Source organism: Passer domesticus, chromosome 5 (genome assembly GCF_036417665.1).
Source record: "Passer domesticus isolate bPasDom1 chromosome 5, bPasDom1.hap1, whole genome shotgun sequence".
NCBI classification, from domain to species: domain Eukaryota; kingdom Metazoa; phylum Chordata; class Aves; order Passeriformes; family Passeridae; genus Passer; species Passer domesticus.
This window is the reverse complement of record NC_087478.1, coordinates 70,838,924-70,865,783: the sequence shown is the minus strand read 5'-3', so window position 1 is coordinate 70,865,783 and position 26,860 is coordinate 70,838,924. Positions and strand designations below refer to the sequence as shown.

The 26,860-nt window shown below is 36.6% G+C and overlaps 2 long non-coding RNA genes across 2 annotated transcripts in view; one reads left to right on the top strand and one right to left on the bottom strand.

Moving 5' to 3' along the window:
* Window positions 1-3,984: 3,984 nt before the first annotated feature.
* Window positions 3,985-26,860, bottom strand: part of LOC135300912 (uncharacterized) — a 69,239-nt gene continuing 46,363 nt past the window's right edge. The window contains exon 3 of the long non-coding RNA XR_010362661.1: window positions 3,985-8,175. This is a non-coding gene — a long non-coding RNA (uncharacterized LOC135300912). The remainder of the gene's footprint in view (window positions 8,176-26,860) is intronic.
* Window positions 14,983-23,951, top strand: LOC135300913 (uncharacterized). The gene is made up of 3 exons (XR_010362662.1): window positions 14,983-15,050; window positions 16,489-16,600; window positions 23,818-23,951. It is a non-coding gene; the product is annotated as an uncharacterized LOC135300913 (long non-coding RNA).

Sequence of the window (26,860 nt, the reverse complement as noted above, 5' to 3'; positions counted from 1 at the left end):
CATAAAACCATAAATGATTTTTATTTCTGGCTGTATTAAAAAAAATCAGCTGTCATTTTTCTAGTACAAATCCATTTGAAATGGTAATGGGAAGAATTGCTTGAATTAATGGCCTTTTGATCCACAGGTGAGGCAAGATAGGGATACAAACAAATTACTAATTGCTGCTATGCAGAATGGTGTTGTAAACAGTATTTTTAAAGGAAGAACCAGAGCATCATAGATTCATTTTTTAGACTGACAGGTTCATCATGATTTGTAATAACTTCAAATACACTTCCTTTTAACCCATAATTGAATTTTTCTCCCTCAGAAATTGCTATGACATACCTTCTTAAATTAATTAGAGAATAGAATCAGTATTGTACAACCATAGAATTACAGAATGGTTTGAGCTGGAAGAGACCTTTAAAGGCTCTGAATCCAGCCCCTGCAATGAGCAGGGACATATTCAACTGGATTAGGTTGCTCAGAGCCCTGTCCAACCTGACTCTGAATATTAAGGACTTATTTATTCAGATCCTCACCCTCTTACATGTCCTGGTGTAAGAATGCTCACCCACTTGTTAAATTTTACATTTCTAGGGGAAATAATGCCTTTGCAGCATTATATGTTCTCAGGAGAGAAAAAAAAATGAGATTGGGAAAGGAAGAGTAGCAGTTTAATCTTTTACAATGAAATCCTTGGTGTAATCACTTGGGAAAATATTAGTTTAAGCCAGGAGTGTTGAGGGGGTGTGTTATGCAAGAATCCTCATGTGTTGTTCTCCCATTTCTTAAAAGCTTGACTGAAAAATTTAAAAGCTTTGTTGCCTCATCCCTTGTGAATGACAGAGAGATGCTATCAGGCATACCTTCTACCCTCATATAAGTGGAGTGAGTGCAGGTAAACCTTGATGTGATTTACCAATAATTCATTCAGGATTGCAGAGGTTAAAATTTATTTCCACCTGAGTTGGGTTACAGGTAAAGAAGGAATTCTCTGTAGTGGCCTATGGAATGGTATATTTGGAGGTCCGAAACACACACATATATATCTATGAATATGTATGAATTCATTCAGTAATAGCAAATTTTGTGTACTGATTTCTGTTTATTTAATCTGGACAGCTTCCTGATTCTATGTAAAAACCAATTTTCCAAATGAATATGAAACTTGGGCTCTTAGCCAGGTTCTCTATCACTGTGGAATTAATTTTGATGATGCTTGTGAATGGAATTTTTAATTTTAGAAAAAAGAATCTTTAAAAGTCACTTTAAATGAATGCAATTGCCTAAAAAGAAACTGTTCCTCACTTGCTCCTTAATGGAAGACAATATTGTTTAAATCCTCCGTAATTATTTAAAGGCCTGAGTACCTGTGCTGTCTATTTAAGAAAGAATAATGATGTCAATTTCTTTCTGTACAGCTTCTTAAAATTGGCTCTTTAGCAATTTATTATTTAGAAATAAATAATAAATCTATTTATTATTTATTAAACAGAAATTTTATGAATTTAGAATATTCTCACAGAGAACTGTTGCTCCTAACTTATTTTGTTTTTCTCTAGGTAAAGGTGTTAATATTATCATTGCTTTCATCTCCCTTTTTCAGGGAAAGAAAGCGTGTTTTCTAAATTTATAGTCAGCTGCTTAAGCTGACTATTTCAGTCTTTGTGTTCTGTAGTTCTCAGTTGCAATTGCAAGGAGTTGCTGAGAGGGAAAGTAATAAATATTTTAATGCTATTCTTATTTTCCTCATTGTCCAAGCTTGAGAACTAGAGAGTGACTCTGGGTAGTGGCAACTAACAAGGTCCCTGTTAATGCCAGACTGCTTATCAACCTGCTTGGGCTTGCCAGAGACTGGTTTGCAGAGGTTGGATGGGGAAGAGAGACCCAAAGTCATGCATATGTAGTGTATGATTTTCCCAGGTGGTGTATGGAATGCTGCTGCATTATTTCCCCCCTCCCCTTTTCCTTATAAAAATGGCACCACTTGATATTTTAAATCTGCATTTTAGGTCATTTAGAATAATGCTTTGGACTAATTTGTTTATATTCCTCAAAACTTGATATTTTCTTCAGCTTCCCTGAATGGGGTGTGAATGATATGCTCAACATCAGAAGTAATGAGTTGTTTATGCTCTGTCCTTACTGTTTTCTTATGGGTTACAGGAGGTGCTTCCCACCTGCTTTGAACTATGGCATTATGAAAACAAATTAATTTCTCCACAAATAAGAGAAAATTTGCCACGTTAGTGTGAGAATTTTGTTTAAATACCCAGTGTTCATGTGGAACACAAATTCTTGACTGGTACAAATAGGTCTAGACTGGTTTATATAGAAACAAAAAGCTATAAATGTGAGACATGGAAACAGCAGAAGAGAAGGAAGACTGATAGGAATTTCTTACTTCAGGTTTTTGTAACAGGAACCAAAAGCTAAGGGGAGATTCAAAACATTTGCAGGCTACAGGGGAAAATAAATTTTTCACAATAGCGTGAACCTTTATTTTACAGTAATTGACCAAATTCTTGCATAAATTAGAAAGAATGGTTTAGTGGCTTTCTTGTCCATTCTGGTGAGGGATCTGCTGTTGAAAAGACAGACTATTGGGTTAGACAGACCTCAGAACTACCCTGAGGACAAGTCTTACATCATTAAGAATGTTCTTGAAATAAACAGATTACAATGGAGGGGAAAAAAACCCAAAAAACCAAACCCAGAAAAAAACCAAACCTGCAAAGAAATCAGATGTGGGAAAAGCTGTCTGTCTCTCATTGTACTGAATTCTTTTTTTGTCAGTCTGAGCGAGTGGTAACTTTAACTTCATATACAAGTTGCAAAGCCCCAAAGGAATCTGAACATGCTGGACAATTTGATCCTTGAAGTCACTCTAAAAAACACATTCATAAATACAGATAGAGACCATCAGGAAAGCAGAACAATCTTCCGGCTTTAATAACTTCCTTTCCAGAATTTCTTTGTTGCTGTCTCACAACTCCCCATGGCATCTGAGTCCTGAGGCTCTTTTTGAGGAAGAAGTCCAACCCAATCTCTTCTTATATTAGTCTTAGAACAAAAGCAAACTTAAATTTCGTATGTATCTATTTTAACAACATTTATCTGTCTTGAGGACAAGAAACATGACTGGGTAGCTGTGCCTGTGTCCTGATCCCTAAAGATCTTTCTGAAAGGAAAGGTACCAAGGAGAGAAAGATTGGTTTGTGATTAAAGTCTGAGAGCAGGACAGTGGGTATTGAATCTCTCCATGGCTCTATAATACTTTTCCTCCATAGATTTAGGAAAGCCATTACGTTTTCTGAGATGTCTAGACCTCAAAAGACATGTGCACATACAGAAAAAGGCTAAGGGGAGGAAATTATTTATTTCTATTTATTCTTTTATCTACCTTTGATAAACAGTTTGAGTTAGGCTCTGTCCCTTTCAAATATCTACCTAGCACCTAGCAAAACAGCCTCTGGGATTGCTCAGTTCTCATGTTTGTACATAGAAATATTGAAAACCCCAAATATTAAAAAAAAACACCAAAACCAAACTAGGATCAGATGGGGGATAAAAAGAAGAGAATAGTGGTAGAAATTTGCTTGTCAGCTTGACCTTTAACAAACATAATGCAAACAGGAGGATGCAAGAAGTAATAGGGAATCTCAGATTTTATTGTTCCATAAGAAAGTGTGAAAACACCAGTCTGTTTTTACAGTATTTTATCCGACTCTCAGTTGTCCAGGGCAAAGTCTCTTTTGGGGGACCTTTGCTGGATTTTGCCATATGCTTTGCTGGATGGAAAATTCTACCTATTAACCATGTAGTTTATTATCTTTGCTCACTTATCCAACTAAAACCAAAACAAGGGAAAGCAGAACTTTTGCTGATAAATCTTTTTTTTTCTGCTCTTTTTGCTGGTAAGAGTAAGTAATTATATGAGCCACATGTGGGTTTGTGGGCAACTTGCATCCATGTAGGACACAGCAAAAAGCCAGCAACTCCTCCCCACCAGGCAGCTGACGCAGGTACAGCTACAAAACTCTCATGGGGATGGTAAAGTTCTGTACCAGCCTTGGCCTGTGTTAGTCCTGGGTCAGTGCCTTAGTGAACAGCATGGGCTCAACTGCTCTTGGTTTTCTGCTACTGCCAGTTTAGCTCTGCTAAACCAAGAGCTCTATCCTTGAAACAAGGTCGGATTATTTTACAAATGTTGCAGGGCAAAATACTGAAAAATACACAAAGAGAAGGGAGCAGTATGATAGTAAGATATATCATCAGTAACATACTGATAAAAATGTTTATATGTGCAGATGAAAAATATATGCATATTTTAGATATACATACAAGTATGTAGGTCTTGTATTCAAATAAGTAAGGAATTGGAGAGGTTATCACAATTTCAGCATTATTTGGAAGATGCTAATTTATGAAGAATTCAGATATCTGGTGTTCTACACCTGGTGGTTTTTCCAGAAGGAATAAATTACTGTTGTTAATCTATAAAGCTCCTAGCTCTCTAAAAGCGGGCTTCACACTGGTGCCAAAAATCTGCAGTCTGATTTAGAAGGAAGGGGCAGGCCATGTCAGGAAGTCTGCTGTCACAACTTTAATATATATCCAGGGCCTACTTTTGCAGGATTCTATTGATGTGACTGAAGTATTTTGGCACAGGGAGGGAGTTAGGAAAAAGGGGAGTGGCAGGTGCTAAGGTATGATGGATTCTTGGCTCTGCTTGCATGGCTCCTTTCTCTGGAGAGAATACACTTATCCCCAGACACATTTTATCCAGGTTCTGCAAGTATAAAACATGAGTAATGCTGGATTAAACTGGGTTAGCAACAAAAAGTGAAACAATTCAAGCAAAGATGAGCACACAAGCACTACACAATCTCCTGACTCTACAGTGCTCAACAGCCGTTTATTTTAAATCATTTGGTGCTCAGGATTAAGTTTCCATTTAACGACAACAAAATGTAGAAGGCAGAAGATTTGATGACAAACTTCCATTTCAAGGGTTAGATCTTTTTCCTCACTTCACAGTAGCTGACCAGTACTTACTTTCCTTTCAGTTCTTTATAGAATACACTGTGATGGATCATATAAAATCTATTTGATCAAATCCATAGTAGCAGAGCAAAACAGTGATTGGATGATTATTAAAATGGTGTGGAACATTATGCTATGGCTGCTATGAATGTATCAGCAAGGAGCATATAAAAATATAAATATCATGGTGCATAAATATCTATCTGGGGGAAAAACCACAGAAATAGAAGTCTCTTTAATCTAGCAGACACACTTATCATATTCATGAAAAAATGCAAATACTGTCTTTTAAAAATTATTATTAATAGAAGGGGCAATTAATCATCAGAGTAATTTGTCCAAGGGGTTTTTTAGCTTCTCTGTCATTCAGAGTTTTAGAGTGAAGATTAAAATGTCATCTTGAAAGACTTGCTCTTATCAGCCAGAGGTTATTGGACTTGATGCCACAATTAATAGACAAACATCTCTGACTGTAATGAACAGGGAGTTTGGCTAGAAAACCCTATCTCTTCCTTTTGACATTGCCACATCTGGCTTTATGTGATGCCTTGTGAAGGCTGACCTAGAATAGACGCTAGGCAGACTTAAAGAATAAAAAAGGTTAAAGTTAAAGCAGAGTTAAAGAATAAAGTAGGTATTTATTAGAAGGGCTCAATAGATACACCTTGGACAGCAAAAGAGCCCAGCCAGGGCTACACCCAAGATGAACCCAGAATGTCACAAAATGGATGAGGGGTCACAGGGTCTCACACTTTTATAAGTTCTGGTCCATTTGCATATTGGAGTAAATTGTCCAATTTCAGCTTCAGCTTATGAAGACTTTTTTTTTTTTTTTTTTTTCTTTTCTTTTTCTTTTCTTTTCTCTTGTGTTCACATTGTTTATGCTCTTGGGCCTGAAATTTGGATAATTTGTCCTTGGTCCCCAGCTAGAGAAGGAATTGTTTTGTCTCCCTACTCTGTGAAGAGAGCTTACCATCCCTCAATATGAAGCTCAGAACTACACACTAAAGCAGCACAGAACCTGAAAAATACAATAGCTAAAACCTGAGGCATCAATGTTATAGGTCAGGGTGAACTTCTGAGGACTCAAGAGAGGCTTGAAAAGAGTAAAAGCTATGGATTAGAGTTCCTGTGAAATAAGGGCTGGACAATGTGCTGGACAGCATGTTCTAGTTGACACTCTGAGTGATGGGATTGGACTAGACAATTTCTGGAGGTCTCTTCCCATCTCAGTTTAGTGGTTCTTTAGCAAAACACATTTTCTTCCAAGCTCATGTAATCTTTACTCTTTGGGACCAGCATACCTCTCTGCCCATCCAAAACGAGTAGAGCTGATAAGGTAAGGTAAACTGTAAAGGTATTCACAGATTCTTCATAGATGTTTGTTGTTTTCCGAACTGCATTTTGACAGCCATGGTAGTAACCTATGATCTCTGGCAGGCAAAATACCCCTTCAATCTGTCTGGGTACTTCTGCCCCTTTAGTGTTTATTAATTACTAAAGAATTGAACTTTGCTAGCTTGACAAGTGCACAGACACAGGATTAAGCCTGCTAGTAAACAGTGGAGAAGATGAGAAGGAAATAATACAGATCCCATCCAGCCCTGAGAGCAATTTAATAAAGCTTAATCTCTTCAGCAGGTACTGCTTTGGCCAGTCTGTGGGTCATGGGAGCAGTGGGAGTTGTGGAGAAGCTCTCCCCAAGCACTCACTCAGGCTGCTGTGTGGTGCTGTGTCTGCCCTTGTGAGAGCAGGCTGGGCAGTGCCTGGTGACTGCCACAGCAGCAGACAGCAACATGTGGTCTGGCTTGGAGTTTAAATGTTTTGGAAGGCCTTCTGAGGCCAAAATGTGGAAGACCTTATGCACAAATGGTTCCCCAAAGCAGCTGGCTGCCTTGCAGGGGTGAGATTTTCAGCAAGCAGCTGGAAGCAGGTTATTTTACCATGACAGCTATCTAGAGAGTTCCAATGGAATTTAATTTAATTCTGCAGTGGTTTACTGAAGGCAGTCTCCAATGATATATTGGTTTCAAAGCATTCCCTTTTCAACTTTGTCTCTCAGGCAGCAATTCTTCTAGATCTCCTAGGCTCCTTAAATAAAATATATCTTCTCTATAATTCTTCCCTGTCCCCTATAAAGAGGTAGAACAGGCATGTGCCTGACGCAATGCTTTTTATGCCACAAGTATTGTTACCAAGCAACCATCCCATGCAGCTTTGGCAGAGCACAAACTTCCTCAGTCACTAACCCTTCAAACACCTGAACCAAGATGTGCCAGCAGAAAACATCTGAGTAGGTGAAGCAATGCAGTAGCAAATGATGTTTCTGAATCAACAAATGATTAAGGACAATTACAGGTCTGTGGTTATCATGAACATTTTATAAAATGCTGCCACAAGTGAATATGCTTACTTGTATGTGAAGAATAATAATGTCTATTTGTGAGAGAAGGAAACCTCAGTAATCACTAACCTATAAATTTTTATTATGGCAGGTTCAGCACATTCTATATGAAATTGAAAAAAACATTCACAAATTCCACCCCAAACTAGAATAAAGGGAGAGATGAGACACTTGTCAGCTGCCAAACAAATGCTCTCCCATCAAACACTACAGGTAGTAATTTGTGTTAGCACAAAGAGAGCATAGAATTCATCTAACCTCACCAGGGGCATTGCTGAAAGAACTTCCATTGCACAGCCATTAGAATAAAATTTCTTTGCTCAGCTCCCAGATTTGTGGCTGCGAGGCTTTTTGGAGTCTATGCAAGTACGTAAGCAAAGGTTATCACAACTCAGTGGGGTGCAGTCACCTGAGAAATGCTGGGGACTGGTTGTGGGGTGTATTTATTTTTGCCCAGTGGATTAAAGGAGCAGAAAACAAAGTAAATGGAGACACATGTCTCAATTCATGTGTATAGATACAGTCCCATTCCAACTGGAGGACATGAGCATTGCCCAAAAGAGACCATCAGGGTAAGAACCTCCAAAACGGGGTTCCCACTACCTGAAAAGAGGAAATTTCCATGTAATCAGTCTCGCCTTTGCTTCTCTGCTGGTCAAAGGAGTTGAATTTCTGCAGGAGCACAGCTTGGTTCCTCACAAGAAAAGGTCTTACAGTCCATCAAATCTCCTCTTAGTCTGTAAATAGAAACAGGAGTTAGAGACCTTTGAAAATGAGAACACAACTTTGTGCAGTACATTCATCTGGCTAAAAAAGAGAGCTAGTGGAAACCAGAGGGTAGATGATGAAATGGATGGTACTCAGGTATTTGCTCAACATTGGTATCTCCTTTGAAAATGTAAATATTGTGAAATTCATCTGTAAATTATAGCAGGCAGAATCTTGTATCTACAGAGGCCAAGTTTGTCCTTTTCCATGCAAATAAATATCCAAGAGCCAAGAACAGCAGTGCCTGAGGTCCGTTCGACAGCTGTGTGATTGAATAGGTTTGACACATCCAGTCCCTCACATGCTATTGATGCAGCATTGAAGACTCCAGAACACATTGAAAAAGCCACAAGACTGATGCTGTCCAAATGACCGACTCAAAGGCACAAGTTTCTCTTACTCTTTGATTTCTTGGAGCTGATTCCAGGTAAAAAATGCCTAAGAAATACTGCTACCTTATAAAATGTACCAGTACTCACAAAGAAAGACATTTAAGATATCATTATAAATTTTGTCCTTTGTGTTTTGTGAAGAAAAGGAATCATTAAGCAGCTCATTCTATTTTGAACTTTCATGAAAAATTTCTTTCAATGGCCTCTCAGTGAATGCAAAAGGGCAGGAAGAAAACTGTCTATGTTATTTCCTTCAGCATTTTTGTGGTTTGAGGGCTGTCTCCTGTCATCACGGATCATGTCTGAATGTGTGATTTACACTTGGCTTGCGGACCCTTGCTCTTTGAGACTGTCATACCATTTTTTTTTCTAATAAAAATCTGCAATTAAATCAATGGAACTGTACAAATAACCATGACTAAAATAAATGCTCTGTTTTTTCAGGATCTTACAAAAGCAGGTTCTCATAGTACTGAAGTTTTCATGAAACTTTCTGTGCTGTTTTCAAGATATACATGACATATGTGTTCCCATTTCTTATTTAAAATCTTGCAAATTTATGAGTCTCCTTTGCTGGTTATATGCCAGGGTTTGCTGCTGCCAAAACAAACAAACCAAATGACAGAATTTTCTAATCCTTTTCTATTTCCTTCCAGAAAAAAAGAGATCATTACAGTCTGACTTCTTCATATACTGTAGCTATTGATTTTTTCTTGAATTCTTTTTTGAATTTTAAATATGATTTTCATGCAGAAATATTTCCTTCTAAGTGCTCTTCCTGTGGCATGAAAATGAATACTAAATGCTATTTAAAGGTGGACCACTGACAAGTTTAGTGTTTCTTTGAAGAATTGTCTTGTTTTAAAAAGACTTAGGGTAGCACTGATGCCTGCTAATCTGGACACTGTGCTGTTCCTGATCATTATTGCAAATTAAAAACTCATCTAATAAAAAGTTCTACTGCAGAGATGAAATATTGCCAAAGTCCAGTCTTCCTTTTTGTTCTTCTTCTTTTTAATGTGTTGCTGTCAATCCTAGAACTACATATCATGCATCCTTATCTTTGCTATCTATATTTTCTTTTCAAATATCATCTGTCTTCAGGAGAAATAACTTTTCTTCATGTCATCATTTTAGCTAATTTCTACTGATCTGATATTAAAATATTATAATATTCAATTATTCATTGCATTTAGTAGGTGAATGTAGAAGTAAAATTTTGAGACCAAATAAAAATCCTTCTGAAAATTAAGGGAACTACTAGAATTTCATGCCCCAGTCTCCTGAACAATATACACAGAGATAATTTTTAATTTGTGGGTTTAGTTTTTACCTCCATGACTTTATCTTTTCATGTCATAGGGTGAATATGCATGGAGATTACATTTGCAAAATCTGAATTAAAAATAAAAAAAAAGAAAAAGGGCAAAGGGCTAGTCTGCTCAGTAGGTGAAGAAATTTCACAAGTGGCTAGAAGTAATTTTTCCTGAGTTTAGGATACAAAAAATGTAAATACTTTTGTAACATTCAGAGATCTTAATCAAATCAGGTCTTTTTTATACTGTTGCATAAACACATGTACATAATCAGAAGATCTTTTAAAATTGAAAACATAATTCCATATTTTGATAAAGGGATTTCAAAAATTTTTTTCACAATTTTATAAAAAAAAAGTGTAATAACATGACATAGGGATAAAGGTGTTATTCAGAGTAATAAGAAATGTGCTAATTTTTTGGACATTCTCTCCAGTTCAAGTTGTGTAAGCAAGTCCAACAACAGTGTGATTGCTTTTCACACTTAGGACATCACTTGCATCAATGTCAGGTTTTCCTGTGGAATTGTGTATTTGATTCTGTGTATTGTGTATTCCTTCTCCTGGACAGTAAATGCAAAACCCAAATGAATCACTGTGGAATGCCAATGTCCACTCAGCAGAGTTTTGTCACATCTCAGCTCATGGTGTGGATAATAGAAAAGTAATCTGATATTTCACGTTCTGTTTCATTTTGGGATACATGCTTTCCAGCTTGTCAAGTACAATAAAGATATGACATGTGCAATAACCTTTTCTTTCATTGTGAATCAAAATGTGTTATAATAAAATAGGCTGGCAGAGTTCCATCAACCAGAACACTTTAACAAGTTACTTGCTGCAATTAAAAAGTAAGTGGAGGAGGAAAAGAATGTCAGTTTGTCTTTGAAACCAGGAACAGGCAGGGTCTCATGACATAAATTTATTTTTTTATCATTTCAAGCCACAATAAATCAGCAATAAATTCATTATTTATCTAATTTGCATTTCAGAGGTTTTCTTAATTAATTTTTGGTCTTTTTTTAACAGTGCATGGCTCTATATATTGCTGTATCTCATTTCAATGTGATTAATTCTGCTGGCATCAATCAGCTGTCAAGAAAAGCAACATGAATTTCCTAGAGAACTCCACCTCCAGAGAGTCCATGCTCTGCAGAACTTTCATCTCCCAGCAAAAGTCAGATTTAGATAAAATGCCTGTCTCTTACTTTTAACAACAAGGACACTTTATATATTTTTCAAGCATACATTTCCCTACTGTTTTCTCTCTGTTTCACCAGATGAGATTTTATCAACATTTGATATATTACCTGATTCAGCCCAATTCTGGTTACATTATAAGGATAATAATTACTAATGTTAATATTACTAACATTTTAGGGTCTTCTTAATCTTCATAAATGGTAGGAAAACAACCTTCTCTGTCTTCCTGTGAGTTAACCTGGAAATGGGAATTTTTGTAATGAAGATTATCCCCCATGATCCTCTGAGTCTTGACTTTCTACATTATATCAAACCACAAATCATGATAATTCTGTAGCCTGGCTCTTCTCTTCAATAATTCAGCTGCTCCTTTCTCACTGTGTCTCTTACAATGCTCCTCTTGATCTCTTTGTTTTCTTTCTATTGCTGGTGTTTAGGTACTTGCACAGGAAAATTGCTGAAGAGCAGTAATAGAGACAGAAGTGCCCTGCATTTCTGCAAGCTATCTTTGTCTTTCTAAAATATTTAATTTCCATTCTTGCAAATGGAATTTATGAAAATTTTTAGGCTTTAAACTGGCCATGATAAGTGCTTGTTTGCTTTTCAAAATATACCTTCGAAAATAATGATTGTTGTTGAGAAAATAAAATTACCTTGATGTGTAAGTTATAAAATGGGGTAAAAATATCAGTGTGTGCTGTGTTATATTCCCTAAGACAAAAAGATGTAGTTTCATGGGTTCTTAAAATACCCATAATATTACATGAAGTTTTAATGACAACAACTTGCAGGAGACATCCAAATGGATTTTGCAAAAGACTCTTCATCCTCTGTGCAATTATGAAACAAAACATTTCATATGAAAGCATGTGGCTATATAATTACAGGAGCACCTTGAGCACCGTGATTCATGGTGTCTCAGAAGTATGGTTCAATGGGTAGGACAATACATTGGTTATTGTGAGAAACAGGTAATTTTCTCAGCTTTGATTGCAGTGAATTTTAGACACTTAATGTTTGAGGTTATTGATTTGTAAAATTGGCTTGACAATGCCTGTCCCCACTCACATATCTATGGCACAGCACTTGTAGCTATGGTACTTTCAAACACAGAGGAGGACCACAGATCTTTTGGAAAACTGAAGACTGTTAAGAAGGAGGATGACTCTGAAACAGAATGTTCTTTTTAGTTTTCTGGCTCAACAGCTGTGTGATACTTAATATAGAATTATTCTTGCATCTGAAGGTACTCCCAGCTATTGCAGTCTCAGATTTTTCAACATTTACTTCTCCTTTTAATAAGGTGAATGTGGCAATTCTCCTGGGTCTGCCACATACTCTCATCTACTCAGGGACATGACCAGAGTAACTGTATGTGTAAGAGTGACTGGTCATACACAACACAGGAAAAATGACAATGGCAAAGTGGTTCCAGGAAGGATATAAACCAGGGAAAAAAAAAGAAAAAAAGAAAGAGCTGAGAATGTGGAGAGTTCTGCTAGGAATATTCATCAAGAAAGTCCTAGCATGAGTTGTTTAAAGTATATGGAGATCATGTTGCCTTAATATTTTATTATCTGGCTTGAAAGAGGAACACGGTTTCACTGATGAAAGCATGATTTTTTTTTTCCTGCCAGTTACAGAATTAAGATTTGGTTTGCTGAAATTCATTTAAATTGCATACTATAAGTCAGGGCCATCACTTACAATCACCTCCACAGACAGCTGCAACATTAACTGCACATGCAGAAATGTGCATTTCTGCAGGAAATGTATCTCTGCAGCCCTATATACCACACTTTGAGCCATTAAAATGCTTAGGTCAATCTGTTCTGCTGTCCTGTTTAGGAATTAATTGCATTTTTTTTCTTAGTTTGGGGTAGAGGGACACAACTTGCCTACTGTGATCTCAGCATGGGAGAGAACAACTGCTCTGAACTGCACAAATTGTACACATTCACTATAGCAAGAAATCTTCCCCTAAAATTAATCTCTGAACCTCACCAGGGCAGGAAGAGAAGTGACTTGGTTAGCAAGAGTCTGTGCCTCATTGCCTGAGACTCAAGATAAATTTATTTGTCAATTGAGATTTCTCAGTTAGGTGAGTGCTGGGAAGTTGTAATGGAAAATAAAATCTGATCTACAATCCTTCCCATGAAAAGTATCACTGCATGTTTGGAAACCAATATTCAATTCCTTTAAAGGCAGAAGCAACACAGAATCTTCTGTAGCCTTGGTGCAAGTATTGTGTTTGACCTAAGGAGAAGGAGTGCAGGGACAGCAGAAGGGTTTTTCATGGCAACCTGGTGAAGATCTAAGGTGAAGGATAAAGCAGCAGATACCTCAGAGCACTCAGGCCCTGACATCTCAGCTAAGGTGGCTGTTCAATACCAGTTACATGATACACATCTCACACCCAAAGAATGAAAAACACCAGGTTGTTTCCAGCAGGGCCTCAAACATTCAAGAGTAAATATTAAATATTTCCTAGGCAAAGTGTATCCAGAATTAGGGAGCTGCTGACAGTTTTGCTGCCTGGTGGAAGGAAAACCAGCAGGATTTGTGGGTGCAGGGACGCAGCCAGGCACAGCACTGAGCAGCGCTGCTGGTGAGCTTTTCCTTCAAACACCACATGTGAGGGGCTCACACTGTTCTATTACCCTTCACAGCTCCCCAGAAATAAATCCTCCCAGTGTTTCTGGGGAGGAAAAGGAGGCAGCTAAAACAGACAGAAGGATTGCATAACAAAATATGCAGTGCTGGAGGTACCTTGGAAAGATATGAAGGAATTTGATTTTTTTCCCCACAAAGATAGAAGTAACAGAAGTTCAATATAACTAATAATTTAGTGTAAATTACTTAGCAATTGTTTTGGTTTCACTCAGCTCAACATGTTAGTTATTCTCCCCCCCTTCCTGTTGGGTGTCTCTGCTATTTTCAGCAGATAAATATGTTTCAGTCCAAAGAAATAGAAGCCTTTTATAATTATTTGGAACCGCAGATCAGAGAAGTCCATGAAAATAATTTCAGAGCCAGACTACCTTGAAATTTATGTGACAGAACACATGAAACATCTTTATCAAAGTCTCCATATATCACAGTCTCTGTCCACTCCTAGATTGAGAAAAAACAGAGATACCAATTAAATTTTTCACAAGTGGCCTGTTTCCTCCTTACAATTTCAGGAGTTCTGAGAAGCATATGGTGAGGCACAGGATTTGAGCTTTGCTTATAATCTGGATTTTTTGCAGTGTTTTATTTCAGTTAGAGATGGTGGAATTTATTGCTTAGGAATCTCTACAAACAAAAGATTGTTCTGTCAATACTTCTTTGAGGATTGCTGCTATTTTATTTCGCCATGTCTGGTAAAACTACAAAAAGATAAAACCAATAACAAAGAAGATATTTTTAAAAGAAAAAAGCAACACATTGAATAAGTATAATTTTGGAAAGTGACAATTTAAGGAAAATCAGGATGCCTTTCAGTTTATATTTACACTGTAACAATACTTGTGCACATATTTTTTAGAAGATATGGACACATAAAGGGTGAATTTACAGCTTTGTAGTTTAAAATATGCCATTTTCAATGACTTACATGCTTTTCCCATGAAGAAAATCAGAAAAACATAGTTAACCACTAAGAAAAAATCTATCTATGATTTTTGCTTTTCTTTTAAACAAATAGACTTCTACTAATATTTCATGCAAATAAAATGAAATCTATCAGGATACATACAGGGAATACTTCTGTCTAATATGTTGGTAGCCTTCAAAATATTATGCAACTTGTTTTTCAGAAAACTTTTCTGATGTTCAAGTTTACTATTTGAGGGTGAAGAAACAGCTTCCAGAAGAAAAAAGAGGAAGGATTATGGAGACCCACTAAAGATCAGATATTGGCAGAAGCAATGACTGAAATGTCTCTCTGGAGGTGAACTAAATAATGTCTTAGAGAAAAGACTTCCTACACAACATGTAATGGTCTAAATAATGGGATGTGTTTTGTATTAGTACAATATAGTAGACTTTATGGTAACATTTTCTATAAATATAAAAGCAGTACAAGGATTATATATCCCTTTAATGGTTATAAAATGAGAAGCACAGTGAAAAGTGGTTGAGTACTTATTTTCCTGCAGGGGAGTAAATTTGAGTTGATGGACTCTACTCACAATTTTCTTATAGCTGTAATAAATTCTTATATGGCTAATTTGGATTGTGAGCACCTTTAAGGATACCAACCACCAAATACAGAAAATGGAAATAAGTATGAGACCACCTACATCTGGTCTTGAGGATGCAAGCAAAACAAAAATTTATATTAGAATAAAAAGGAAATATGTATATATATTTTTTAAACAGCAAGCAATATATCATGCAGGGAGGTTTCCTTAACACCTACAATATGCAAATACCTCTTGGCTGATAATGGAGAAGGAATGATCTCCCTTCTCCACCCTGTGCTGGGCATAAGCTGAGTCTACCTGTTTAAACTGCAGATTGAACATGTTGAGTGAGTATTTCAGAAAGAAAACAAAAAACTGGGCTTGGCACAGAAATGGTGAACCTAAAGGTAATTCTCTGTTATGTGTGCAGCATGTGTTACCTATGCAGCAAGCAGACAGGTCTCTGAACTTCAGCTGAATGAACCGCAAAATCAGGGGATGATTCAATGAAATTCAATTCATTTGGGTGTATTCCCTAGAGCAATTAGCAGTGTTATAATTGAGAATAGCATTAAATCATTAAAAGGTTCTAGCCAGAAATGGATCTGTATTTAGCTCCCAAATAAAAAATCACATCAGAAAAGAGATGAGGAGATGGAGTTTCCCAAACTGAACCTGTCCTACACCTGCCAGCAGGAAGCATGAACTGGGCCAGGAATGCTCTGACAGTGAACACCACCTTCCTAGCCAGCTCTGAAAGGCAGAAAACCCAGAAATTTCTGACTTTCTGGGGAAGAAAATTAGGGGGTAAATGATGGCTGCTCTTTGTAAAGACACCAGTGGAATCACCCCAGAACACTGTAAAAAGCAGAGGGAAACAGCTCGTACAGAAAGAGAAGCATTCATTGCTTGGGGAGCCTGGAGGAAGAGGGTATAACAACACTTCATGAGCATCCATCTGGGAATACTCACCTGAGAACAGCTCCTATATCACAGTTCAAATGTTGGAACCATAAATGAGGATTTTGGCAGCAGACAGGTGCTGGGGTTTAACCCCAGCTGGTAACTGAGCCCCACACAGGCACCCACTCACTCCCCTCCAGGGGGAAGGGGAGAGCACAGGATGAGTAAAAGTGAGAAAATTAATGGGCTGAGGGAGAGACAATTTAATAAATAAAGCAACTTGTACTGTTCTGCTTGCAGCTCTCCAAGGAATGGTAAGGACAATGCAGTTCTGTACCTGCAGGATTTTTTCCTGATGATCCTCCTGTGACGCAAAGGAAGACTGGAGAAACAAGGAAAAGCTTTAATACATGTAAGATACTTTGCTCATTTTGAGGCCAAAAAACCACCCAAAGAATAAACTGTGCTTTAATAGCACAGAAAACTCAATTTAACTCTCAGAGTGACTGTTTTGTTGCAGGATTTCAAGTAATAATAATAACAAACATTTGTTAGGAAGGCAACTATCAAGATTTTATGGGTAGCAGCGAGGTGCAGTAATAAAAACATGGAAAACCAAAAGTTGTTTCTTTGAACCAGCTGGCCACAAAATGTAAGTGTTGGATATGACTTGTGAAGGAATGAGACCTAAAGCAGCACCTGACATCCATACCAATGTACTGCAGAGCTCTAGAAGCACCAGGAATCTGGCTGTGCAGGGAAGAAGTTAAAAACAATAAGAAAAAGCATCAAACAGCCACTAAGTTGTGGCTGAGACCTATTCCCCATAGCCAGAAGTGGTGCATATAATAACAACCTCTGTTATGAAAACATCTAAAGCCTGGTGAGCCATACATGGTGCACAACTCAGGATAACTCTGGAGACCTACTGTCTATCACCCAAAGTATTCTGAGCTGGGAGAAAATTTGGGCAAAACATTGACAGAAGCTCTGTTCAAAACTGAAACGAGACATTGTAATGAAAATATCCCGTTTCTGCATAAATTTGTTCTGCAAACAGTGCCAGTGGAATTGCTTTTAAAATGCCAATGGTAGAGTACATTTAATTACTAAGATCTGGGTTACCAAGAGTTCTGGAGCGTGAATAAGTAGGAAATAAAATATCCAAATACTGAAAAATGATGATACACATTTAATACAATTCCTTCATAAACCAGGCAGTGCTGGCATGCCTTGCAAAGGAAGAGTAGAAGAAATAACTGTTAAATCACAGTATTACTTGTAATCTATTAAGCAGAGATCAAAGGCAAAGGTACTGGAGAGTTGTGTTGCTCAGTTACAACCAGATGGAGATTTGCAGAGGTCACAAGATGGGGCTTCTCTGGCGCATAACAAGGGTTTTGTTTGCTTAAGGAGGAAGAAAAGGAGCTATCAGAAAATGATAGACAAGCAAAGCACTTCTTCTGGGAATTGTTTTCATAGTTGCATTAAAGAATCAGAAAACAAACCAAACCCTAAAAACTTGGCACAAATAACAGCAGCCAAAGAGAAATTTCCAGCTTATGTTAAAGCTGAACTTTTATTGCAGTTTTTTATCTGTTCTCTTTCAGTCTAGTTTCCTATTCTTGGTGTCTGCAAGGGCACATATCTGTTGTTTATAATAAAGTCTGAATTATTTTCTAGCTTAATCCAGGTTTGCCAAGAAAACCCAAGTCTTGTATGTGGTCCATTCTTATGACAGAGTAAAAACAGGCTGCCAACTATGGATATATTAATATGTCCTGTGGAAAAGAGTTCAGTCTGTGCTCAGTGCTCTGTGGTTAGCCCTGAATCTACATTAGTGTTTGTGCAAGTCACAAAGTCAATTAAACTGGACTGCCTTGATTGCTGCCCCCAAACTACCCGAGGGAAGATATTGTTTGAACTGGGGAAGATGCATCAGGGGAACAGCCATGCTGCTGTTTTTAAGGTGTATTACTCTTGACTGTAAGCTTGAGGGCTCTAAGATAGCAGGAGACTGGAGCTCAGATTTTTTCCTGTTTAGCTTTATATTTCCGCTTCTTGCACCAAAGCAGCTTACATTCTGATAGTTTATGAAGCTCTTATGATCTGGTTTCTGCAGAGTTTAATAGCAGCATTTACTGTTTAATATTCTAGCCATATTCCATTATCAGAGGCAATAATATTTCCTCATTGTTGTCAGCTTTCCATTTTGCAAAGTGACATATGCCACAGAAAGTAAATAATATATACCTTGTCTCTGGGGTCTCCTTCAAATATGTCATGCATGGAATTCAGGTACCTAAAACACCCTTCTCCTTCCTTGTTCTCCATTTGTGGGTTCAAAACAGATATTTAACCTTTTATACTCTTATTAAGCCTGCACAATATAAACACTACACTAAAAGCCATCATTTTTTTAACAAATACTAAGTGTTTTATTGCTGAAATCTGTGCGGAGGAGCAAATGATGATATTATGTTTATCTTGTGTATTTAATGTCAGGATCTGGACACTGCTATTCCCTTGATTGAGGTGTCTTAGTCCTCAGCTAAAACATTTCATTCTTCCTTGATCAGGGAAGCAAAAGTCCAAAAGTTCTCTGCTTGTTTCAGATTTTCAGGGATTTCTTTGCTGCCATATTTGATGAAAAGGCCTCTGCAACCTTCTCCAAATTTCAGAAAAAACTGTTGCTTTCTAGCTCAAGGCATCACAAACTCCTCAAATTACTTTTTCAGCTTTCTTTTTTCTTCCTTAACCTTTTGGACCTTTTGGACCTTTTCAGACATTTTGCTGAGAAGAAGCCAGTTGTAAGCCTTCCACATTCCAATTAGAAATGGAAAACATTTTACCTCTTTTTAAAAGGTCAGATATATGAATATTATAGTGAAGAAATGATCTTATTTTCAATAATTTGGCCAAAGAGTAACTGAATTCTGAGAAAGAAAATACTTTTCATAGAGAAATTCTCAAAAATGTTTTAAATTTCTACTTGTATTTACCTCCAGTATATTATATCTCTCCAGGGCTCTCCCTGCCCCCTTGTACAATGGTGGCTCAAACACAATTTCCAAGACTTGGGTTTGGGTTTAGGACACCAGCCTCCTCTGAAAGAGTCAATTTTTCATTTTTTAATACACGAACATCCATTACAAATGGCACTATAAATTTTCTATGATAAAAATGTGGCCATACAAGAAAAAAGATGGATTCTTGACAGCATGAATTTATTGATGTCCCTCAAAACATGCTGTTTGGACTCTTTATTTTTAAGCCCATGTGATATAAACTGCTATGAGGAACCCAGAAAGTCTTTGAAGGTTTTGTTCAAATTCTCCAAACCGTTCAACACTTAGGTCCTCAGCATCACCATCATAGTATACATTATGAAATTTTTCATTTGACATATGCAGATCACCCTGGCTGCACCCAAATTAGAAACATCACATAGATCTCTTGCTAATTCACTATTTTTTCCCCCTATTCTATTTCAAAGAACATTCAAAGACACAAAAGATATTTGAAAATTAAAACTAACAAAAAAACCTAATTTGCTAATTCTTCTACAGCCTTCTAAGGGTCCAATCTTGTTTAAGCAAGGGAGAAGGTCTCTGTTTGAGACTGAAAACACCCCTTTTTCCCTACCCATAAATCAATCAAGAGAGAGTTGGTAGACAAATGATCTGAGTCCACTTAGTCAAAATTTAATTAAAATCCTGATATGTATGGACACCAGGAATACTGAATTTAAAAATTAGGAAAAATCCCAAATGAAACTAGGTTATATTTTGATGAAATGATATTTTGATTAAATCCATCAAAAGTCATCATTTTGGTTATTATCATTTAGCAGGAAATAGAGAACTCTTAAAATTGTTTCTAATTTAAATTGAATACAAATTAAGTCCTCCCTGAAAAATGACTTTCTGCAGACATTTATATCTAAGTGCCCACTATGTTATTTGGGATTATAAAAATTTTCATTTTACATCATCATTAATTTCTTTAAAATTGTATTTATTATTTTCTGTGCTTTTCTAGTATTTTATTAATGGTAAAGTGTTGTCTTAAGTGTTCTGTAACTAGCTAGTGTCAAGCTCCTTCACTAAAATACAAGTGGAATGATCATGGAATAATTTGGGTTGGAAAAGACCTTCAAGATCATCCAGATCACACACAAACACAACACAGCCAAGCCCACCACTAAACCATGTTCCTAAGTGCCACATCTACATGTCTTTCAAACACCCCCAGGGACAGTGACTCAACCACTTCCCTGGAAAGCCTGAACAATGTTTGACAACTCTTCTGTGAGAAAATTTTTCCTAATATCTGATCTAAACCTCCCCTGGTGCAACCTGAGGTCATTTCCTCTTGCCCTACTGTTTGTTACTTAGGAATTGGACCTACAGAGCAATTTTTTCCATCATGATTTTGAAAGAAAAAAACCCCTAACAAAATCACATTCCAGTTACTTTACTGGTTATCCATTTCACCATTAAAAATAGCAATGCAAGATGCAAACACATCATGAGAAGCAATGTAAAATTACTGAGACACAATAAGTTTTGAATTTAACACATTTCAATATTTTACAGAGCAATCTGTTGGAGGAACCCTATCCATTCAAAAGCTTTTCAAGGAAATCTGTTTTTGAGATATATTTGAGAGCCTGAAAAATGGCCAAATAGAAAGCTGCTGATGAGAAATGCCATCTCCAGAGGAGAGAGAACCCAAATTAACACAGCACTGGCACAATACCAGCTTAGAGGAAGTTCAAAGTTGAGCCCTATGCATGACTGGTAATGCTGATGTGTAAAAAATAAGGTAATTCATCAGCTGTTCTTTCAAAAAGTAACAGAATACCCCTGTACCCCTTAAAAACATCCCACTCCAGGAAGAATGTTGCACTATAGGCCATGCTTTAGCAATATCTGGTTTATGAATCCTTTCTCACCTATCAGAACAAGAACCTCCTTTCCCTGAAGTCCAAAGTCAGCAGACAGAAGGCAGCCAGGTGGATTCTCTGTCTTGAAAGATTCTCCCAGGTTCCTTAGCCCCTTTCACTATCATCAATGCAGCTGCCTCTTGTTTTTATTTTTTTTTTTTAACTAATGTTAAACTAATTTTTACTAATTTTAAACAAACAGAAAACCCCCTAATTGAACAACAGAAATCACCCATAAATTCTCAGAGGAGCAACAGAACCAGACCTTTCTGAGCCATGTTTGGGCAACTTATCTACAATGTCAAATGGCATCTGATAAGAGAAAAGGGACATCAACCCTCAAATATTAGAGTGGCCCTAAAAGTAGCTGTTGAACAATGAAATAAGAACATTCATATGAAAGAATGAAAGAGATTTTATGATACTGTTATTCCAATTTGAAATAAAGGATGAGAAGATAATATGGATGTTCCAACATTCATGGAAATATGGGACTAACATTTTTCTTGGAAGACTTAATATATAGATCTTTTTTGAGGAAATTTTTTGTGGTTTTTTTTTTTTTTTTTTTTTTTGGTGAGAATCATTGTTTGCTGGGGTCTTTTTTTACTTGAAAGTATTCCCTTTAATATCTCATTGACAGAAAACTCTTGATTATTTTTTCAATATTAGTTCTGCTTTACCCTTATATCTGAGCAAATTTTATCTGCTCATTAGAACAGTAGAAGGCTCAGAACAGATAATTCATGTCTGCTTTTTCAGGTTTGTATTCAAATGAACTTTTAATTACAGGGAGCAGGCTGGCAATGACAGCATAGCTAAATAGTGATTGATAAAGTGTTATTACAACAAAATTATATTATGTTAGCATTATGCTAAGTCCTTAATGAAAATTGCACTGAAGAGATTATTTTCTTTAGAAGAATGTAAAATAATATAGTCAGTGATATTAAGTGTAGCAAAAATAACTAAATGAGCCTGTTATTCACAAAAAATAGCTGTTCAAGCATATTTAACTTCCCTAATTACTCAACAAGCCTTTATAAATGCAATTATTCACAAAATTTAAATAGTTGTAATTAAGAATACTTAGTAAGTGTGGCAAACAGAATGAAACTCAGAATATTTCCTTTTTCTATCTGCAGGTTTCAGGACATTTATGCTCATGATTTCTAAGTGCAGTTAAGATTTGCTAATTTCTGATTTAGTAACAGCCTGATTTAGTAACCTTTTGTCACCCATATCTACAACTTCAGATTTATTGATTCTTATAGATATCAGCTGAGATCAGTATGGATTATGAAGAAATTCCATTTCTTGCTTAATTTTTCTTGACTGCACTGAAGCCCACAGTGCTGTGAAAGCGCTGCAGAAAATACCCATGTCAGTGCAGTGCTTGCTCATTTATATCTATACAAACACCAGCCAGAGCAGTGGCTGCTGGGTGCTCTCAGCCTGAAAGAATGGCTCTGTCCACACTTCTCCCCTCCTGAAGGATGATTGTTTTTCTCCTTTTGTTTGAATTATTAGGAGAAAACTTTCTCCAGTATTGAAACCTTACCAGGACAGGATGTTCTTTTGTTTAAAGATCTACTTGTCACAAAAGCAGTGCTGTATTGATCCTCTGCAAATGATAGGGCTGTAGATATATACTGGTATTCCCATTTTCCAGTGATTATATAGTGGACATGGGGAATATACCATTTCTCTGCTGTAACAAGACACTGTGAGATTTCTGATCCCATCTTCTTTACTTCACCCCTATTTTTATATAATATCCATGTGTATTATACATCACATTAGACAAAATATTGTATTCATCTTTCATAATCCTAAACAAGATATAAGAATTCAGGCTAACGGGAGCAATACTTTATCTCCAAATCTACTCTTTATCATTTATTGCTCTCTCCTTTACTGTTATCTTCATCTGGGTAGCTCAGTAGGAGACAGCCTGAGATTTCTGGGTTTAGTTCACTGACCTTTTTAAAGCAAATGCTCTGGAGGGCTACACCTTTCAGTCCTGTGCCTTGGCTGCAGGCAGTGTTTGTGTTCTGGCTGTTCTCCCTGTTACAGTGAGAGATTCTCTTTGAATAAAGTACTTGTTTTAGAAGAAGAACAAACCAGTCCTGTGTCTTTACCAACCCTAATCTTATAGGACAAGTTATCATTAGTCCTGTGTGTAATATGAATTATCAATCTCAAATACTCAAAATAACTCAAATTTACTGAAATGAATGTAATTGGAATACATTGATTTGCGTTCAGTGAAAAAAAAACAAAACCAAATTGAAATCTGAAGCAGTTCAATGTGTGATTTTCCCCCAAATGGCTGTTATTCTTAGATGAGAATAAATTTTGTCCAAGTGGGAATTTTGAGTCTGGTCTCTTAAACTCTATTTCTGTCCCACAGATATCAAAATATCCTGTAAATTTTAATCTCAGGCATATTACAAATTGCCATGACTCAAAAGGAGAAGATCTTAGAGCTGGAACTGCTGGTGCTGAGGATGCAGTGAACACACAAGACACGGTTTTGGGGGAAGTGCCAGAGGCAGGGCTCCACTGTGATCCCATGTCCTTGACTTATGGCACTCTTAAACCATGGCCCACTAACATTTGGTCAGCATTTTCCAGTTCAGTTTGATCTGAAATAACAAGCTCATCTCGTGATGCTGCAGGTTCACCTGACAAGAAACCAGTCATGCACTCCAAAACTCTGTGGTGGGAACCAAAGTGCAGAAAATGGGGATGACCAGGTGAAGAAATTCAGAAGGAGCCACAGTTGATCTGAACTAAAACTCTAATGTAGACTGCCCTTGGCTTGACCTTACACCTGCCACCTTTCAAAGAAAAACAAAAGAGAAACCAAGTTTTTAACTTTCATGGCTACTCAGAAAATGTGCTCTGTTATGTCATAATCTATGAAAAGAATCTGTGGGAGTAGATTGAAAATATTGAATGTGGAATAAAATGTAATTTATAAAGAAGAATTTACAGTGATGCAGTGTTTAAAATGATCTTTCTGAAAAATAAATACTTTAGTTGATGTAATGAAATTTCGGATATTTTGGGATCAAATCTCCAGGTTACGGGAAAACTCTGTCTGGACAGACATCTGGATACCAAATCTAAAACTGAGGTTTGTCTTCCTTGGATATGATAATGACTAATAAGAGCAACGGAGTCTGAACAAGTCTGGCAATGGGATTGTGCACTTGGGTTTCCTTTGAACTCTCTCCACAGTGACAACCAGTACAGCCCATCAGGATCAGAGGAGTTGTCCAGAAGTCACAGATGAGAATTTAACAAGAAATTATTTGATGATGTGGATGAAGGACTCAGGCCTCATTCGCTTCAGTGCAGATGCTCTCCCTCTGTGAGGCTGCCCTTCATTTTGTCACTGGAGACAGTAAATCCATACCAAAAAACAGGTCTAAAATTACTTTCCAGAACATCTTTAACTCCCATTTCTTGACTTCTACTTTGTATTTTTATTCAGTCCTTACTAGCCATGTGTTTTACCTCTTAGTCTCAACAGTTTCATAAGGAAAAATAGATTAAAATAGATTCAGATTCTGAATCTGAACCTTTGGTCTTAGTCTGCAATATTCATTACCAAAGAATTACCAAATACAAAATTACCAAATATATTTTCAAGCTGCTAAGACAAACATAAACTTCAATAATAAATTGTTACTTCAATGTAGGACATATTTTCTACATTGCCTCAGGCCATTTGACAAAATTTTGACTATTGTTTTTTCTTGAGGATAAGTTTATTTGATATATAGTTAATGTGTTTAATTGTTACTGTTTTAAAAATTACTTAATTAGTTTATTTATAAAATGTTAAAATATCAAAGGCAAGAACACATTGATAAGCCTCTGTTAATGAAAAGAAATTAAAATTTTATTAGAAAATTAAATTTTCTATGAATCCTTTTTTCTCAAAAAAAAAGAAAAAAAAAGAAACCAAAACAAAACCAGCTGAAACAGTTTGGGGAAAAAATTGTGTTTCTTTGACATTTTTCAGTATGAAAATACTGAATAACCTACAAAGTCATCTATATGGTTTTAAGGATGTTGGATGGGAAGGAATTAAATTATGAAACAAAAATTAGATTATGAGGCATCTTCCATTAGCACAGAAATATTCTCAGCCCCGTTATTTGTATAAAACATGTCCTTCCTGATAATTACATCATAAACAAGACAGCTGCTTATTGCCTTTTTTATTAAGTTAATTTATTATTGCAGACTCAGAAACTGGAGGCTCTATAAATGTGCAAGTATGACTGTGGAGGTACATGGAGGTGCATGGTATTTAAAACAAATTATTAAGGAATTTCCAAATATGATTGTCCATTGATGCTTGTTGGTGCATCCTGCAATAGTACAATGAAAGGAGAGGGGATATTTTTTTAACTTCAAATTAAATTCAGAACTTTTAATATCAAGTCCTCAAAAGCACCAAGAATTTTTAAAGAGAATGGCACTCATCTCTTCTGAGAGTGACCAAAACTCCCTGTGGTGGTCTCTAATCCACGGAGGCTGATTGTGCCCTCAGGAAAGGGAGGTAATTAAGTCACACCCTCTCCCTGTGGAGCAGAGAGCCCAAGGGTATGTGGGATGCTTTTCCCACTGGTCAGTAACTAAGAGTTCTTAACTGCAGTGGTCTTGTTAAAGATGGGATTTTCAAGGCAGGTGAGTTAGACCTTGCTTCCCTGACTCTTAAAATATCCCACATCACAATAAAATGAAAGACCTTAAACTCCCTTTGTAGATGACACAGCTTTTATTAAACCTTCTCATATGGTTAATGAGGAAGGAAGAGAAACATTTATGAAAAATACTTAAAAGTTCAAGTTATGTAATTTATGTTCACCCAGCATTCATAAGCCAAGAATTTTCAATTACTGTATCATGCAGGTGGACATCAAGCAAAAAAAACCCAACCCTGCGTCCAGTTTTTGAGCATCCATAGAGGGGTTGTTGCTTACATCATGAGTTCTGGCTCATTGCACTATAAAATAAGTTGTTCACACCTGTATGAAATCCACATCTAAATGTGTAATTAGTGTGGAATTCAGATGCCTTAGAAACTGTGTGCTCAAATCTGAGGAGTAGTGTGGGTCTATTTTATAATGTAAAGTATTGTGAGTTTAATTTCAAACTCTGTAAAAGGTTTTAAGTTTAGAGACACCTAATCAAGAAAATTTTCTCATTTCTCCTGTCCTGACACGCCCTCTATAATTGTGTAACAGCTTCCATTGACACAAGGACTGCTTCTTTCTTGATCCTTTATTTCTTAAACCTTAGGAAATAAAAACCAGGGAGCAGCAATCAGAAGACTGCAAAGGTAAAACAAAAAAAGAGCTCTTCAATATACATCTATTACAGAAAATTTTGTTAAAATGAGAGATCATTAGGATTATTACATGGGTAGCAAAATGAGCAAGAAACAGGCTGAAGGGAAGATAGTTATACTGCATAGCAATAGGAATTAGGAAGATTTACTACAATTCTTGAATTTAAAAAAAAATACTTTCAATGAAGTAACTATTAAAAAAGAATACTGATTGCATTTGTTCAAAATACAGAGCATGGAGGGAGAATTACATAATCACAGAATGGGTCAGGTTGGAAGTGACCAATGTGGGATCATCTTGTCCAACTTTCCTGCTCAAGGAAGGTGATCTCAGAGCACATGGCACAGAATTG